We start from the raw sequence: 14,156 nt of genomic DNA, 5'->3' as shown, positions 1-14,156 counted from the left end.
AAAAAAAAAAGCAATAAAAAAAAAATTATCTCCAGAGAGTACACCAAGCTAGGAACATGGTCAGTTTCCAGCAACTATACAGAAAGTTTCATAACTCAAGAGGCAGTCATAATAATAAGGAAGGTTTACCTTATTAGTCTAGAGGCTTCATGTTCATGGTGAAAATGGCTTTGTTTTCAGTAACAAAACTTAAAAGCTGGAAGGAAATGAAGTACCATTAATTCTAAGTAGTCTAACTACATCTCTGAAGAAAGTCCTGCATTATGAATGCAAGGAATACAAGCAATGCAACGTCTAGAATGCAAGATGTGTCAAGTCACAAGAGCACACTATCTCAAAATAGTAATTAAATATAGAACAGTTGTATGTGCCTGTGCTTGCATGTATGCATATGTATTTGTGACTCTTTAGGTGAAAAAAATTATTTGAGGAACAATGAAATTCAGATTATTTTTCCAGATTACAAAAAACAAATCAAGCTCCCAGACCAAAAGCAGTTTCCCAAACCCTAAAGCACAGGAACAGGAGACTTCTATTAAAGCACATTAAAGTGAAATGTTTATAATGTTACAACATGGCCAAAGAGAAATATTAATTCTAAAAATAGACATAAATAATTTAGTTATAAAGAAATAAGAATTACAGAAAATGGGTTGTCTGAACAAATTCAAGTGCGGAGATAGTGAAAAACATCATCTAGTAACTGAATTGAAACCAAACAAAACAAAAACAAACAAACAAACAAGAAACTCACCAAAGTTAAAACTCTCTAAAGGCTGGAGAGATGGCTCAGTGGTTAAGAGCACTTACTACTCTTCCCGAGGTCCTGAGTTCAATTCCCAGCAACCACATGGTGGCTCACAACCATCTGTAATGAGGACCTGACACCCAATTCTGGTTTGTCTAAAGACTGCGACAGTGTACTCATGTACATGAAATAAATAAATGAATCTTTAAAAAAAACTCTGAAATATAGTTTTCAAAAATTAAAGCATAAAGGTCTTCAGACACAAATATTGAAAGAATTCACTGCCTGCCTGTCTGTAACCCCTAGTTAATATTCTTGCTTTTGGCTCTGAGTTTCTTGTCCAAATAGTAGTTTTCTATTAAGGTTGTTAATCTTACAGATCATTTCCAAAATGTGACATGGCCTTCTTTAAAACATCTTTCCCTTAAAAGTTAATGGTTTTTAGAACATCAAACAGAAACCCTAGAGACACTCAAACCTGGTGGAATCTTTCTCACCTCAACTCTTTGCTTGTTCCTTAGTCCCCTAACCAGTTGCCATCTCAACACCATGTGCTACATTCTCTTTATCAGATGCACAGTGTTCTGTTAGTTTCCTGGATGATGGCAGTACAGTGGTTAATGAAGAAATTCAGAATAGCTCATTTAGAGGTCTAAGACATAAGTGGAACATCTACCCTACACCTGATCCCAAGGCTCAGGGACCATTTTGGAAGAGAACACTGAAATATTCTAAGAGCATAGGCCTGAGATAAGTGGATCAAGACATTGTCTTCTGGTTGTGCCAGGATCTCTGCACTCAGGGTCTCAATGAGATTGTAGCTAACTACACAAGCATGCATAATACCAAACCACTCAACACCACAGCTTGCAGAGCATAGGGGCCTGAGAGCCCCAACACTACATGTGAGCTATTGTCAGTTGGTGGCTTCAGGGAGAGGGGAGCCCATTCTCCTTAAGGGTGTGGCCCAGTGCAGTTCTACCACATGAGAATAAGCAGCCTCAGAGCCATACTCATGCGCAACATGGGTAGAAATTTGTCAATAAAAAAGCAAGGGGCATGAAGTTGGGAGAGGGAGGAAGGAGATAGGGGAGGCACTTGGAGGTGTGAATAGAATCGAAATACACCCTATAAATTTTTCAAGAATTAATACAAATATTTATATAGAATAGTGTTGGATTAATACTTGCCCATATGCTTCCTCTAACCTTGGTTAGGAATGGAAGGTGAAGCCATCTGAAGTTGCTACCACTGGGATTTCTCCACTGTATAGACTAACCTAGTGCTATGGCAGGAGACAAAATTTGCTCCTCTCAGTTGCTTTTGCGAGGGTATTTTGTTGCAGCAACAAGAAATAAAAGCGATGATATTTGTTTTTACTCACTGAGATCTTCAAATGCATGCTATTATTTTGAAGCAGCTTTAGGAGATTATTGTTTTCTTCCTCATCCTAATTTGCTTTTATGGAAAAAATGGCTAATGGATAACAACTGATGTTTTTAAATTAAAGTGTGTAACTTCAGGGTGCATGTGTGTGTGTGTGTGTGTGTGTGTGTGTGTGTGTGTATATGTAAAAATATTAGTATTCTGTACTGATTGAAATAGTATGCTGAGTTAATATATCTTGTGTCTGGTAAACATCTTAGAAGCTATGTGTTTTTATGTCAAAGATTAAAACACACATATAAGAATCTTCCTTGAATCTGTTTTCCAAACTTTCATGAGAAACACCTATCTTTATTTTCTACCTGATTCAAAAATATAAACACTCTGCCTTAATTTTAATTTTAATAATTCTATTGTATTATCCTTTGAATTCTTATGTAACTTTTAAATACCTGCTATACTGTAAGATTGATATAGTGGTCAATGCATAATCATTGTCAGCACCATGTGGCCATTCCTAAAGTCACAGCAGCTTTATATCTGAAATTTTTCAATAAATATATTTCATACAGTAAATGGCTCAAACAACAGAAAAGCATATTTTTAGTAAAAGGTACGATAGCAGATATTTTTTGGATTTTTTGAAATTTTGACAGTTAGAAGACATTTTTGACATCTAGAAGACTTATTGTAATTCAAAAAAAATGAAGTAAAAGCTCCTAAATCCTGATCCATGTGTAAATCATCCAAAATTCAAGACTGCATAAGTAGTAGAACCCAAATACAACAGTGTTAAGGGTAACTGCACTGAAATCACAGAACTGAGACTTTAATTTGGATTAGAAAGACAGATCTCAGAGAACAAAGGCTGTAGACTGGAAAGGAAGCATGCCCATCCTGCTCACCCCTGGGCTATGCTTGCAGCCAAGGAAGCTTTAAGGCAGCAGGGGCAAGGGGCACTGCAGAGCATTAGACTACACTTGATAAAGTGGGAGGGGCCATATGTAAATCAATGGAAGAGCTATCTAACAAGTGAATATAGTTTTAAGCAACACAAACATCAATAAATATTTATGTGATCCACAGTTTGATTATGCATTTTTCTATAGACAGACACATAGTGTATTTTCTAAATTGTAAATAATATCACAAACATTGATGTGTGAATATGTCTAAGATAGGTTGACATGAAGTCCTCCAGGTGAACAACCAGGGCTGGTATAGTTGTGTGACAGGGTTGATAAATCTCTAGGTGTTGTAGGCATTTGACATTGGTTTCCCCTGTAGATGGCTTAGAAACAAACTGATGATGGAAACGAAGAGAGAGGAAAGTGGAAATGAGACTGGAGAGCGGAGTATTAGAAGAATATTCTCTAAGTTCATTATTTGCTAGTATGAGAATTGTCCTAAGTATGTAACCTAGTGCTACATACCATGAAAATTAAACAGTCATTGACTGGGCATTTTCAGAATTGAGTGGCACGTTCCCACACTTGAGCCGTCTTCTGAGTAAGGATAACACATGCAGGTGCTGCTAGGATTCTGAGGAGCTACTGTGGCCATAAGGGCGTGGTCCTCCCACTCTTTGCGGTGGGGGGGGGGGGGGGGTGTAGCTGTCTGCAGCTTCCAGCTGCCACATCCACAGCCTTAGGGTTTATTGCAGGCCAGTGCTACTCCCAACTACTTTTGTAAGCTAAGAATTAAAGAGTGGAACTGCTGGAACCTGACATTTTCTTGCATCAATGGTCACCATAGCTGCAAGACCCCCCTCAGTCTAGGGAGCTTTTTTCTCACATGCTCTCCCTCCCTAGGTTAATAACTCGCTTGTCCTGGGAACGTGGCTTTTCTTTCTGCCTCTTCCAGGACCTTTACAAATACAAACCTTTACAAACCTGAAACATTCGTGGGAAGAAAGCAAATTTTAGGAGAATGTACTTGACTGCGAACATCTGTCCAGTGAGAATCTTCTAAAAGGAAAGAAACAGAAACAGAACTGGTGTCTGATGAGCTGCACACAGCAGATGGATCCATGGTGACAGGGGAAACTGAGCTGAGCTAGCCACTGAATGGCATGCAGGGAACCACAGGAAGGAAAGTAACAGGAGCCTTGGGCTTATCACAGAGAGGAGGAGGAAGGCATCATGCTAAGAACACAGAGAGAAACAAATTCTGATATGGAACTTCCAGCCCTCACTCTCACCCCATATGAAAAGATTAGTGAGCCAGGCATGATCTCTGTAACTCACTATAAGCCATAGCCCACTGCCACCCACCTTTCCACATTACAGTAAAATTAAAGGTGAGCCAAGCTAAGCTGCACCTCTCACACTTTGAAATAAGGTTGATCATGTTGGACCCAGTAGTCCTGTAGACATCACGCAACTGATACATTGTGTCAGTCTTTTGTACTGAATTATCATTGAGAAAAAATTTGAGCTATGTGACTAATAATTACAATGATTAAATAGCAGAATAAATTTAATACTGATCTTAATTGCTGAGTTGACACTGAAAGACTATCCGGCAAGGTCTGAATATTCTATTTCTCTTCATGTAGCTTAAGAGGAAATCAAGAGTATTTACTTGCAGATGTAGAGACAATCAGCTGTGGGATGAAATAAGGATGGCATCACAACACGGCTACAGGAGGAGGAGGAACATACACAGAAAGAAACCAAATTATATACAATAGGTGATTTAAGAAGACAGATGAGAATATTGGTTTAGTTGTTTCTCAGTAGGGGGATAATACCAGAAAGGAGATGGGTTACTTGTTTCATTTGTACAGGTAAGCTTCAACATTCACATTGGTCGAGACTCCAGAGTATCACCAAGTATGTTGAAATTGTGCAATTTTTAATATTCATTCAATCAATGGGAAAATTAAAATAATTGCATGATGATAAAAACTTATTTAAAGCATTAAAACACTAGACATAAACACAGAAAAGTGAAAATATAAGAAAAAACTAGTAAATAATTTAGCAATTTTAGTGTTTTAAAAAATTGAAAGTAATGTTTTGTTTTTGTGGAGGAGAGTTTCAGTAGGTGTGGGTATGGATATGGAAGGACTGGGAGGTGATGGGTAAACCATGTGGAATTCCCAAATGTCAATAAAAATATGTTGAAAAGTAAAAATTGTTTAAGGATCTGAGAGATGGCACAAAGCACTTGTCATATAAGAAGAGGGACTAAATTTAAATCCTCAGCATCCTCATAAAGGAAGTCATGTCTATGTGTGCTTGATAATATTAGTGTTGGGAGGCAGAGATGGTGGATCTCAGAGAAATGGCTGGCCAGTTGTCCATCAGAAATAGCCAGCTTCAGGCTCAGTATGATGACTGTCTCAAAGACAGTAAGATGGAGAGCAATGGAGGAGATTCTTATCATCCTTCTATGAACTTGCATACACTGATATATACTCCTGCACACATATGTATATATAGCATATACCCATACATACACACACATCCGTACACACACATACACATGGAACGACATGCCTATGCACATGCAGAGACATAGACACACTACACACATGCACATATACAGTCACATATACATATAAACCAAAGAGAGAGAGGAGAGAAAGGAGAGAGGAGAGAGACAGAGACAGAGAGACACAGAGAGAGAGAGAGAGAGAGCAAGACAGAGAGACAGAGAGACAGAGAGACAAAGAGAGAGAGAGAGACAAAGAGATGTCTAAGGCTTGATATAGAAGTCTGAGTTGTCTGACTTTGAGACCCATCCCATGGGGGCAGGCACCAATGTCTCACACTATTAATAATACTATGTTGTGCTTGCAGATAGGAGCCTAGCATAGTAGCCCTCGGAGAGGTGTTACCCATCAGCTGACTGAGACAGATGCAGGTGCAGACATCCACAAACAATGGACAGAAGTTAAAGACACCTATAAAAGAGTTAGGGGAAGGATTAAATGCCCTCAAGGAGATAGCAATCCCAGAGGAAGACCAACAGTGTCAACTAACCTAGACTCCTGGGAGCTCTGAGACTGAGCCATCAACCAAAAAGAATACAAGGGCTGGTTCAAAGCCCTTAAACCTATGTAGCAAAAGGCCTCAGTGGGAGAAGATGAGCCTAATCCTGTAGATATTTGCTGCACTGGGGTGGGGGCATACAAGTGGGAGGTTCCCCCCTGAGAGGCAAATAGGAGGGGGGAAGGAGGGAGGAACTCCGCAAGGAGGGACTGGGGGGGGGGACAACATTTGGGGTGTGAATGAATGAATGAATGAATGAACAATCCAACAAACAAATAAATGAATAGTTGTCTGATATGTCCAGGGTTCTGAGTTACATCCTTAAAACCATTCATAGAAGAAGCTGATGAAACTATGTTGTATGACAAACACTTGCCCCTCCCCCTTGGGTAATATATAATACATAGCAAAATGGTTTTTGTGCCTTGACAAATTGTTATACTCCTTTCTGAGTCTGAATCAGTTCCATCTATTCTAGCATAAATCTCTATATGCTGTTGGTACCGTGGGATATTCTTGTGAGTTTGCCATTCTACAGTTTTTTGCTTGGGACTTTCACTTGAAATGTACATCTTTTCTGTCAAAATCATTTTTCTCATTTATGTCAGTAAATTTGCCTTCACTAAATTCCCCTGGCTATTGAGGCAGGCTCTTCTATGGACACACTGTCAACATAGCCAGTTCTTCTGTAACTCCATTTATTTTCAATTGGAATTTCACTATCCATATCACTTTTGCTTTCTTTTTTGGCACAGTCATCTTTCCCATCAATTCGTTCTTTGAAATGATATGTTTTGATGTTAAAGGTCACATGGGTTTATCACTAAGAGGTGCAAAGCACCACAACACAAGATTTTAACCTATGGATGGGACCCAAATAACACATGGACAAAAATCAATCAGTAGTAGATTTTGAAAGACCCAGTGTTACGGTATTTGTCAACGACACCCACAATATACATATATACACATTAATATATAGTATATATTAATATATATTTTATGTTAATGTATCTCTTTCTGGACTGAAGAGCAGCAGATGGCTTGGTACCTTTAGTACCTTACAGTTCCTCAGTTAGGTACAATAGTAACTGAAATAAGAACCATGTTGAAAGATTGCTGTTATGAAAGTGCTCATCACTAACTGAAGTTCACCTATTCTGAACCTGCAAATGAAAATTGCCTTGTAGTCAGAATGTTTGTAAATTGTCATTTTCAATTCCATGCTTGCCTATTTATACTTTATTTTTACTCGAATCTTGTCTTTGTGCTATATTGGGAAAAAGGAATATATTTTCACATTGATATATGCCTAGCAAATATCATGTGATACACAATCTATAAATCTCAGATGATTTAATGAATAAATGGGAAAATACACCCTGTTGTTTCAAAGGAAAGCCACCCAGCGGATAACTATTCTTGAACATGATACAAAAATATGTTAGATAAGAAACACAGTGACAACCAGAGATAAATTACCAGGGTGAAAAATTCTGTGTTGGTCAGAGATCCCAGCTTCTACATTTTTTTTATTAGATGTTTTCTTTATTTACAGTATCCCCCTTCCTAGGTTCCCCTCCAAAAAGAAAAAGAAATAAAATAAGATAAAAAAGACAAAACTAAAACAATCCCCTGTTCCTTCCCCCTCGCCCTGCTCACCATCCCACCCTCTCCTGCTTACTGGCCCTGGCATCCCCCTACACTGGAACATAGAACCTTCACAGGGCCAAGAGCCTCTCCTCCCATTGATGACCGACTTGGCTATCTTCTGCTATACACATGCTGCTGGAGCCATGAGTCCCCCCATGTGTACTCTTTGGTTGGAGTTTCAGTCCCTGGGAGCTCTTAGGGTACTAGTTAGTTCATATTGTTTTTTGTCCTAAGGGGCTGCAAATCCTTCAGCTCCTCGGTTCCTTTCTCTAGCTCCTTCATTGGGGACCCTGTGTTCAGTCCAATGGATGGCTGTGAGCCTCTACTTCTGTATTAGTTGAGTACTGTCAGAGCCTCTCAGGAGACAGCTATATCAGACTCCTGTCAGCCAGCACTTGCTGGCATCCACAATAGAGTCTAGATTTGATGATTGAATAAGGGAAGGAACTGTGAAACTAATTCAACTTTTTTATGTTTCCATGTCTTCACTTCTACTTCTCACTCCCTAACCCCCCTAAAAACCTGGTTGTAACTACAGAGAAGCATGGTATGACTATCAAAAAGTTGATAGATCAAAGGATTTAAAATATAAGTTGTCAAGTATAGGTAAGTGTGAGGGCACAGCCATGAAAGAATCTTGTATAACCTCCTCCAAAGCAAGGCTCAGAAACACTGAGAAAGATGGGGAGGAAAGAGTGTGGGAGGCAGAGAGTCCAAGGTAGATTTGTGCAATGCTACTTCTGCACATGCATAGTCTCTATGGGTATGTAACAAGACCTTCACACAGTCCAGACTCTAGTATGTATGGGGCAAGGACCTTCTAAAAATAAAGTTGGAAGGAAACTGGCGAGCATCAGAGAGAACTGAAGGGAAGTAGTGTGATTAGGGGTCTAAAGTGGATTGCACAAATGTAAAAAAATTAACAGATAAAAATTATATTTAAAAGAATGTTTAAAATTTGGGAATATATTCCTGAGTGGTATAGCTGGGTCTTTAGATAGACCTATTCTCAATTTTCTGAGGAACTTCCAGATTGACTTCCAGAGTGGTTGTACCAGTTTGCAATCCCATCAACAATGGAGGTGTGTTTCTCTTTCTCCACATCCTCTCCAACATGTGTTTTCACCTGTGGTTTTGATCTTAGCCATTCTGAAAGGTGTGAGGTGGAATCTCAGGGTCATTTTGATTTGCATTTCTCTGACCACTAAGGACTTTGAACATTTCTTTAGGTGCTTCTCAGCCCTTAAAATTTTATTTATTTTCAACAGCTGGAGACCTCTGACTGCATGTATGTATAAGTACCACATGTGTATCATGTGTCCAGAGAGGCCAAGAAAGGATTTTATATGCCTTATAACTGGAATTAAAGAATGTTTTGAGTCATTGTGTTCATGAGTAGGACTGAACCACATCTTCTGCTAGGGTAGAAAGGGTTCTGAACAACCAAGTCATCTCTCTAACCTCTTTGAACAACAATATTTGAACACGCTTAATATAAATGATGTTGAGAGGACCAAAAAGTAGGTATTGTATAACTGTTAGTTATTATATTGCTGGAGACTGCATCAATCGAATAAAGGCCAGCACAATATTCAATATGGCAACTAAAAATTGCTAAAGATGTTAAGGAAAAGAAAGATGATAGCCTGGATTATTGATTTACTTTCAGTGCACTGAAAACTGGAGGCATTTGCTGCACGTGGTCACATCATCTTAGAAACTGGCATCTGGCTCTGAGTCAACAATCTCGTATGCCTTTAGAAGCCCTTCATGGGAAAGGATTAATCTATTTCTTTCCTGGTAATGGCAATTATTTCTACAGCATTTGGGAAAGTGGCAAGGAACATGCTCCTCTCTCTTATCCCTTTTTTCCTAAAGAGAAAGAAACAAATGTCAGGCTTCAGTTTTAATTAAGCAATTAACTAAAATGTTATATAGAAAAGACAAGAAAAAACGTCAATTGTGTAATTTAATTTTAATTGAATGAAATAAGTTGGTGGAGGCAAGCTTCTGCTCCATGAGTCCTTTCATGGGACACGGAATAGATTCTGACAGCAGAGACAGAGGTAACATCAAGACTAATTCCATTTAATTAGCATTGCCCAAACCTTCTAACAGAGTAGTGATATTCTTATTAAATAATATCAAAAGTGCAATAGATTCTGGTCTAAAGTAATGAAGATATGTCCTCTACAAACAAACATTTTCCAAGCATGTTCTGCATACATCCACAAGGGTATGTTTAAAACCAGCTATTCCTTCAGCCAGTCTACGAGGGAAGCATCAGCATACATTCAGAACAACATGCCAATTTCAACCTTGAGCCGTGTTGGCAACACACCACTTATCTATTATTTTCACTTTTAGATAAGGATTTTATTATGGACATATTCTGCAGGCTAGGTGAAAGATCATGGGTTTGTAGGAATTCAGTACATATTAGAAATTAGCAAGAATCAAAGCGACATGGCTGCCCAGAAAGCACCACCACCTTTGGAAGTGCCACTATGATTCTCACATCAATAAGTGTGGGTTGCATCAATGTCAAAGGTGATAGTACTAGACAAAAGTACAAGGATAGGATTTAGAGTCTCTTCTTTGTGATCAAAACCTGGTTATTAGGGTTCTCTACAATGAAGACGATACATTGTTCCGTTATATTATCGATAAGAGCCACTCTATGGATTGATTTTAATACAGGTGGATATTTGCTTCCCTCACATTTTCAATGGTATTAGGAATATCCTGCCATGGACATTTTCAGGCAACTTGTTTAATGAAGAAAGCAGTGAATGTCTGATGTGTACTCCCTGGGAGTGGAACTGTGGGCAGCTTATCTTCATTCATAGTGTTAAGTTTAGTTGGGTCAGATGTTGGTTGACAGAATGAGTATCTCATTCTGGATGTGTGCACACACTCATGACTTTAATTTCCATTTTTATTGATAATGAAGATAAGAACTCCTGTTACGTTTACTGGCCTTATGGACTTTATTTGGCGAAATGCCTATTTTAATTATTTCAGTATAGGCAGATTCTTATTTCATGAGCTTGTAGATCCTTGCATATGTTGGGGCTTCATCTTTTGTCACATGGATGTTGTCTAGTCTTCCTTCCTCAGGGTATGTTTTCTAAACAGCATATCTATTTGTAATCTTGCTATTGAAAAGGCAAAGTCATTTCCTAGGTAGTTTGTAATTTTACAATAATACATGGTGCCGGGATTTAGAGTCAGGGGTTTTATTTTAAACTTTTAATTCTATTTGCATATCTTCTATGATGATGGAAGTGCCTGGGAAATCATTAAGATGCTTCCAGATGTGACCTTGGGGATTTGCAGAGAAGATTAGGGAAGTGGGGCAGACCAGCTAGAAACATGGAAGACCTTCTTCCACATGCTGGTAACCCAAAAGTATGGAATGGGTTGAGGGAAGGGAGCTACTGAAGATATCCTCCCAAACTCCAGAGTTCTGGCAACCATGATAGAAACTATGCCCCTTTGTCCCTCCCTGTCACAATTAACTAAAGCTCTGAGCCAAAAAAATTCTCCCCTCTTAAGGTGTTTTATGTCAGGACAACAAACACAAAAATCTACCTAGTCTGCCCACAGACATGTTTCTTCCTGGAAACATTTCCTTGAGCCTGTACCTAAAATTGGCTGACTATATAATATGTGATATTATATATTTTTGTATTTGAAACTTCCTGTTTAAACATAGAAAGTAGGAGAGGAAAGAGGATGTGTGTATGTGTGTGTGTGTGTGTGTGTGTGTATGTGTGTGTGTGTGTGTGTGTGTGTGTGTGTGCACAGTGTGGTATGTGTGTGTGGCACACCACTACAATCAAATTTTAAAAGAAAAATCTACCTTTAAGGGAATAGAGTGATTGTTCTGTGTATGAAAATGGACAAGAAGAACAGAACAACAAGCCAGTAGGAAGGGAGCAACTATTGCAGGATGAGCTGGAAGAAACATGAGCGCTTATTCAAGCTTTAAAAATAGAGAAGTCAGACAAACTAGGCATGTTTTATAAACTTCCTCTTCTTCCATCCTTCAGTGGAAAATAATTATGTTAGCTAGAACTCTAAAGTGCTGTAAAATAAGATCAAGGTTGTTTTTCTTTCCCTATTTTAACTATGTCAATACCATCACCATAGAGTTTTCATTTCTTCTATACGTGTTTTTAAAATGTACTTTACCTTCCCTCCTAATAAATACTCATTTTGTTGTATTTGAGAAAGGGTCTTGTTCTTTGTAAAGTTCTACCAGTAGACTCTCCAATCCACAGGCAGCGTCCACATCAACTAATTGCAGTGAACAGCCTCAAGGTTCACCCTGACAATTGATAAAGCTAATGGCTTCAAGACACAAAACTTCCTTGAACATTTTTATTTGCCATTCTTCTTCATTTTCTTTGTCTAATTTCTTTTGTTCTCCTTGCCCTTTCAATAATATTGTAATACCTCAGGACTTCACTCAGGTCTGAAAGAGCAATAGGAATTGTTAACTGCAGTTAACATCCTCTACCCTCTTTTAATCTTCTGTTTACACAGAAGCAAGTGCTTTTGATGGCATTTGGTTCTTGGATTCTCACACAGCCACCTAAACCTGCTTTTGTTCCCATGTATAGTTCAGAGATTTTCTAACATGCAAACTGTTGAAAATGGCTTACCAATTGTCATGGTCGTTAGAAAATTCTTTCAGGTTTTGAGCTCATTTGCTTTCTTCAAGTACAGGATCATTTTCAGAACATTGCCAGAAATAGATAGATGTAAAATTATTATTTTATTTGGCAAGTACAAGAATAAAATTGCTTAGCACTATCCTTTCTTATACAACACCATGTATAAACTTGAAACAATTATTCCTATGGTTTTTACTATAGACAGGTAAAATATGACATTATATTCAACATTTAAAGGAAATGATGCCATTGGAAGATTTTCTGTAATGTAGTTGATATCATCTTATTTGATAAGACACAGTCCAATTATAGATGATATGTAGGTTGAGATTTCATAATTTATTGCTTCAAATTACTATAGAGTTATCACTCAGAGAGGCTTTTTGGAGACTTTATTAAAATTTTGTGTTGAATTTTAGTACTCACAGTTAAGAACTTATGCATTTGTCATCACTACAAATTTCATTAAATTAAATATCTACATTAAAATAATTTATATCATGACTAAATATCCCAAGGACAAGAGAATAAAATAGAAGATGTCTTCTCTTTTATCTTAGTGAATCACAGTAGTGATTATTCAGAAATAATTTAAGATAAATTGTAGGACTATTCATTAAATCTTTTAAAACAAAGAAAGTTAGAAGAAATGTTGTCATCCTTGTGAGATGCTCAGTTGGCTATTGTGAATCCCAGATGACGATGACACCCAAGTGAAATACGTATTGATGTAGGACAAAGAAGATTAAAGGTGATGAGACAGAGTTTAATTGACTGGCTTTTGTCACAAGATATTGAGTGAATAATGGTGTTATACTTTAAATAGTACTTTCTATAAGAAGAATTGAGAGGAATGATGTATAGATCAGGAGATAATCATAGACTCAATAATTAGATTCTATTTCTACTTCTGATATGAGGAATACTCATTAAATAAAATGCAATACTTTTCTTTCAAATCTGTGCCTCCATTTACAAGATTTATAAGAACAGGGAAGAAAGTATGGCTTTACAGTGAAACTCTCTTCAGTCAAATACAAATCAAAGATAGTATGAGATTATGATTAATTGGTTGAGACGAACAATAATAGGTCTCCTGGTTACACTCATTGAGAAGTACACTTAACTCATCAAATGGAGTTTAGACTCTGAACAAGACCCTTAGCAGGGTGCCCAGTCCCCTGGGGACATAAGTCACTCCACATTAGGAAAACAATTTTATGAGTCTAAAATATTCTACAGAGAAACAAGATAATTTTCTATAATACCTAGATTGTTTTTCAAATGACTAACAAGGTAGCTTCAAAATGTTTGGCTATCAAAGATAGCAGCTAGCAAGGTAACTAGGTCAAAAGGAACAAGGACTAGAATAGATTTAAATTCACCAAGAAAGGCAATAGTCTTGAGATTATTATAATAAAGAAATGGAAAATAATTTCTTTTGCTTATATTTCTATCTGTTTTTAGGAATCAAATAATACTAACAACTTGGCTATTTCTCTTATTTTGAATTTTAATGTAAATGGACTGGTAAGGAAAATTGTCCTTTAGCAAAGAATTTTGTATGGAAGAAACAAGGGAACCAGGAGAGATTCTAGGACATCACCAGTGGTTAACAATGTGGTCATGAATGAGAGTGCTGATAGCACCTTGGTATTCATGAGTCTTTTCTTTCTTTTTTTTTTTTTT

The sequence above is a fragment of the Mastomys coucha genome, unplaced genomic scaffold (genome assembly GCF_008632895.1).
Source record: "Mastomys coucha isolate ucsf_1 unplaced genomic scaffold, UCSF_Mcou_1 pScaffold16, whole genome shotgun sequence".
In the NCBI taxonomy this organism is placed as follows: Eukaryota; Metazoa; Chordata; class Mammalia; order Rodentia; family Muridae; genus Mastomys; species Mastomys coucha.
This window is presented reverse-complemented; position numbering follows the sequence as displayed.